The following is a 6,000-nucleotide window of genomic DNA, read 5'->3' as shown; positions in this document are numbered from 1 at the left end:
CTCTGGTGGGAAAGTGACTGCCAGGCACTGTTGTGCCCGTGAGAACTAAGAAATTGATGATTAAAGAAATTTAGGACCTTGGATTTACAGGCCCTGGGTCAGGACTATTTGGAGTGGGCAAAAGACAGAAAAGTCCGGGGATTACCCCTGGTCAGCTGGGAGATAACCCAGATGATGTGCATTGTCAGGGATGGGTGTGGCTGAGCCTGCCGGATTCATCCTCAGCACAGGCTCTTCCAGCTAAAGACTACAGTTCCCAGACTCTCTTGCAGCTACATGAAGTCAGGTGACTAAATCCCGCCCAACGGGAATGTGCAAGACTGCCCTGTGCAATTCTGAATGGTGCCCTCACTGGAAAAGGCCTCTGCTTCCCTTCCATCCTTTCCCAGGGAGAAACTCGGACATGATAGTGAGCCATCTTCAGCCAAGGAGACGAGGGCATAACAAAATGGGAGGAGCCTAGGTCCCAACGTCGCTGGCCACCAAACCAGCCTCAGACCACCTTCCTCCAGTGTTATTCTGGAGAACAATAAACTTCTATGTCATTTAAGCCTCCGTGTCTGTGGTGTCTTTGTTACTGACATGTCGTGTTCAATGGCTGTTCTCTGTGAAGGGCAGACCTGTTTGCTTTTGCTGTATTTTAAGTGGCTGGGAGGTTGAGAGACTGAATCTCTGCACCAAGGGCTGTCAGAGTCACCAAACTCCACCCACAGGCTCTGCGTCCATGAGTAGTATGAAAAGCACCTGCTAGGTACCCGAGGCTCACGCCAGCTCAGGGCAGGGGCCATCTGGTTCCGCAGCACGTATCTGGGCAGCAATGGGCACCTCACATCTGCTCTGGCAGGACCGAGTCAGGACACACACCCAACAGTGGAGGCCTCGGAGTCACCCGCATTTCGTGGAAACAAGTGGTATCGTATGACCCGATAGGTTTACTGGAAAAGCAGATAAAGTGAATGTGACAGATGTCTTTGTTTGTTCTTCAGCAGGATATTTCCCACAATGTCTTATATCTTCGTGTTAGTTATGCAAAGAGAGTTATTCATCCCGGGGTTACTGCCCCCCGAGGGAGAGTTCTAGGGACATACTACATACGGGCTTTGCCTTAGTCACTGTTTGTTCAATGACTGGTTTATCAAGTTTATCAGTGATCAAAGCCGTTAGTAATGGGAGACACTTTGGAGAACAAAACTCAGGAGTCATAAAGATCTGAAAGACTGGAATAATGCATTGAATCTGGTAAAACTCCATTCATTCACTGAACATATTATATGAGCACCTAGAACAGGCCGGATGCTGTTGATGGCACTGGGTCACAGCAACAAACAAGATGGACAAGGGTTCCACTCGCACTAAACTTGCATTTTAGTATACCGGAGAACAGGACAGCAAAATCAGATAAAAGGTAAATTAGTGAGAAAATTGTGCCGTGATAAATGCTAGAAAGAGCATTGTCAGCACGACGTGATCATGGTAGAAAGGTGAGCCACCTTCTGCGTGGGGGCCAGAATGCACAGCCCTGACCCAGGGACACTTGTCCTGGGTGGTGATAAAGAGCAGCCCTGCAGACACGGGGCAGAGCATTCCAGAGAATCACAAGGGCAAAGGCCCTGAGGCAGGAACGGTGCTGCGGGAGCAGCCAGAGGCTGGTGCGCCGGAGGGCAGCGAGCGAGGGGAAGAGAGGGCGGAGGGGGGCGATCCTGGGTCTTCTGGGGCTTTGAGAGGAGTTGGGGTCCTATGTTATGTGGAAAGAGACGCTTGTAGAAGATTCTGAGGACAGCGGTGGCATCACCGAATTGATTTTTTCAGAGACCGTATCGGCTGCTGTGTGGAGGGGGGATCGCAGGAGGACCGGGGCAGAGGGGTGCTCACCAGTCAGGACAGTGACGCCTGAACATCAAGGGGAGCGAACCAGTGATGAGAGGACAGCAGCAGACCAAGGGAGACACGAACAGACCTGAGACGGGCTATGGAGGTAGAGCCCACCGGATCTGCTGATACTTTGTGGGGCCGAGGGAGGAGGAGAAGTCAAGGGCGGCTCCTGGGATCTTGACCTGAGCAGCTGGTGAAGGGTGGTGCTGCTGCCTGAAAGAGGAACCCTTCTCTTCCTCTCCACCATGAACTCGGGGGTCCAAGACACCCCCGTCCCCTACCTTTGTTCCCGCTGCAGTCACGTGGCCGGCTTCCTGCTGCCACCCGCCCCGTCCCCACGGTTGACAATGGCGTATGTGGAGATCAGCAGTAAGGGCGCCATGTGAACGCTCCCACACGCCAGCAGGTGGGTTGGAAGGAAACCTCAGTGTGGTTCATGCACAGAGAACAGGGGGACTGGTGGTCACTCTGTGGACTGTCCTGAGATGACAGAACTTGGACATGCTTCTGAGCAGGGAGGGGACAGAGGACACCAGGCAGGGGAGGGAGCTGGAACTGAAGAAATGAGACTGAGGCAGGAGCTCCATCTGGGACACCAGAGGTGGCAGGGCAGGGGGCGGGGTTCTCACGCACAGCAGGGCAGGGACCAAGGGGCTCCCAGGACCCAGCAGTGACCCCGGGCTGGCCAGGAGGCGGTCCAATCCCCACCACGCTGTGTAGCTGGCTGTTGGTATACTTGGGCTGTTGGTATAGTATCCTGCCCAGAAGTCCACAAGGCCAGCCCAGTGTTCTGACCGACTCAGGAACAGGGGGTGATTCAGACCCAAAGTGGAGGGGCCCCAGAGAGACCAACTGGGGAAACCCTAGAAATGAGCAGGGACAAGGCCAGCCCAAGCTGACCTTCGGGTTCCTTCTGGTCTTCTGGTCACCTACTGCTCTGCACCACCCTTAACATGGAATTGACCTACATTGAAAGTTCTTTTCTTTTATGACACCTTTCACTGTAACTGTAGACGGTGACTCACCCTCTAGACTGGACTGAATGTTCCACGTTCTTGCCACCGTGAATGCACGTTGCCCCCGCTGGCTGGAGAGCGATTTCATAAACCCCCTTTTCTCTTTTGCTTGTACAGGATGTCAGAGATCCCAGTCACTGCCTGATCTAACGTTTTTTTTAAAGAACTACTTTTTTTAAGATTTCATTTATTTATTTTTAGAGAGGCAAGGGCGGGGGGGGAGAGAGAGAGAGAGAAACATCAATGTGCGGTTGCTGGGGGTTATGGCCTGCAACCCAGGCATGTGCCCTGACTGGGAATTGAACCTGCGACACTTTGGTTCGCAGCCCTCGCTCAATCCACTGAGCTATGCCAGCCAGGGCTCTAATCTAACTTTTTATTTTGTTACCTGATTTTTAAAATGTACTCGACACTTTCTTACTCATGCTAAGACCCCTCGCTTTCTTGGGAAGCTGCGTCTCTCTAGACTCCGGTCCCCGGGGCCCGCACCGACATTCCACATGGTCGGCACTCGCTCAGCAGACACCGAGTGCGGTGCATACGGAGCTGCTCTGCGCTTCACAGAAAAGCAGGCACGTGCCCTGCGCCGCCGCAGCAGCAGAACTCGTGCGGGGAGACACAGAATGCGCAGGACAAACAAGTCAGACATAAAGGATGTTAAATAGTGACACGGCCTAAGGGGAAAAGAGAGCCTGCTGGGTTGCGGGGGGGGGGGGCGGGGTGAAATTTTAGCTGGGGTGTCCAGGGAAGCTTTCAGTGAAGGTGACGATTTAGGGAAGGTCTGAAGAAGCGAGGGAAGGAGCCAGGTGGCCTCTGGGAGGGGCATCCCCAGGAGAGGGGACGGCAGAACGTGAGGAAAGGCCTGCCTGGTGTCTGGGGACCCACTGGCTGGTGCCCGGGAGGGGCCCGGGACCCAGGAGAGAGGAGACATCGCAGAGATGGAGGGCAGCCAGGTCACCAGGCCTACGGGGGACTTGGGCTTTCCCTTTGAGCCACACGGGGTCCACCGAAGGGTTGCTAGCTGAGGAAGCATGGACCCGACTGACGTTTTGATCAGACCTCTCTGGCGGCTGTCCTGAGAACGAACTATGTCTACAAGCGCTCAGAAATGATACAAACAAGTATTCTCATCCACACGGGAAAATCACTGTGAAAACGTCAAACAAGGTCAATTACTTCTCAGGAAAACTGGAGTGAATGGTTGATTGATTGACTGACTGATTGATTGATTGCTTGAATAAAATGTCAGATGGTTGCTTTTTTCCTAAACTAGAGCAAGTGGTTCTTGCAGGAAATAATCTCCCCATTTTTCTATACAAACACTCACATGCAGGGGAAAATAAAGAGACAAGAAAGCCCTGGTTGGCATAGCTCAGTGGATTGAGTGTGGGCTGTGAACCAGGCATCACAGGTTCGATTCCCAGTCAGGGCACATGCTTGGGTTGCAGGCCATGGCCCCCAGCAACCACACATTGATATTTCTCCGTCTTTCTCCCTCCCTTCCCTCTCTAAAATAAATTTAAAAAAATTTATTTAACAGCGATTTTCAACTTTAAAAAAAAAAAGACAGACAAGAAGGCACAACTCACTGAGGACAGACCAAGTTCCTCTTGCTACCCAGAAACGCAGGGGCTCAAGGTCAGACGGGAGGGCCTCCTGACGGGCCTTCCCACCAGGAGGAAAGGGTGGCGGACCCAAGGGCACGGTCGGGCGGCCCAGCCCGGCACTCGGAGGTAAAGAAAGCATTAACTCGGAGCCCAGCCCCAAGGAGAGGTGATTTACAGCAGCCATAAACAGGAGGTGCTGATACCTCGGTGGGTCTGAAAGAGACACAGACACCAAAGTTCATGAATGCGATGGAGGCGGGTGGGGGAGCCTCGCAGCCCCTGGCCGCGAGCCGTTCCTCCGAAGTGTGGGCGCAGCGTAGACAACCCAGCGTCTCAGTGACTTACTCACATGCGTGCCTGCTTAAGTCTGCAGCATTGTTTAGCTCCAAAACGTTCATCCGGGTCTTATATTGTCACCAGCAGTGGCAGGGGAATTAAATGACAAGCCTCTGCTAGACGGACCAGCCCTCGGGGGGTGGGAAGACCAGGAGCGGAGGGTGCCGGTTCGAGGTGAGGTCAGCGCGTGCACGCACTCTCCATTCCGGAGCGCGCTGTGGGAACCCTACTGGCCACAGAGCCAACACTCGGGTGACCAAACCATGTGTCTGTGCGGGTCTGACTCACCCTCCAACCCGTTTATTTAGGGGTTATCAATGCTACAGAATGCAGCAGGTCCTCTCGCTACTTCTGCTGTTTGGGCTTGCCTTAGGCACGTCATCGTGTCCTTTAATGCCGTGGTGGATGGGGAAGGTGGTTTATATACGGAGCGCTGCCTTATAAGGGAAAATGACCGGCGGGCCGGAGTGTGTGGTCCCAGCCCTGCCAGAAAGCAGCCACGTGACTGTGGGAAGGAATCGATCCCCCTTGGGCCTCGGTTTCCTTAAAAAAACAGGAGCTGGTCTCGCTTACCAACTCTCTAAAGCGGTGGTCCCGAACCTTTCTGGCGCCAGGGACCAGTTTGTGGGAGATCATTTTTTCTCAGACGGTGGGGGAGCAGAGGGCGGGGAGGTGGATGGTTTGGGGATGATTCAAGCACATTGCGTTCAAGCTCACCGTCTGTACAGCCTGGCTCCTAACAAGCCCAGACCGGTACTGGCCCATGGCCCAGAGCTTGGGGGACCCCTGCTCTAAGGTGTTCTCCAGTTGTTGGAAAACCCAGTGTTCAGGCCCCGGCATTTTACCACTCAGGGCAAGAGGATGACAGTGAAAGAAGGCAGGGCCGCTAGTGACAGCCTTGGTCTTGACCTCATTCCTTGCTGTGACCTGAAATCCTGCCTTAGCGCGTACAGCACAGCAGTGATCAGAGAGGCTGCCGGGAAGGTGGATTGAGCCCCCCCACCCCTCCCCGGTCCAGAGAACTCTCACGTATCACACGCGTGGACTGTGTGCCGGGCATTGTTCTAAGTGCTTCAGAAACAGTAACTCAGTTCCTCCTCAGGCAGCCCTGGCAGAGCGGTCCTGCGGTCAGGCACGTTTGACAGACAAGGCGACGGAGGCCCAGAGAG

Source organism: Phyllostomus hastatus, unplaced genomic scaffold (genome assembly GCF_019186645.2).
Source record: "Phyllostomus hastatus isolate PE091 unplaced genomic scaffold, TTU_PhHast_1.1 phas_contig_948, whole genome shotgun sequence".
Lineage (NCBI taxonomy): Eukaryota > Metazoa > Chordata > Mammalia > Chiroptera > Phyllostomidae > Phyllostomus > Phyllostomus hastatus.
Note: the sequence above shows the minus strand (reverse complement) of the source record.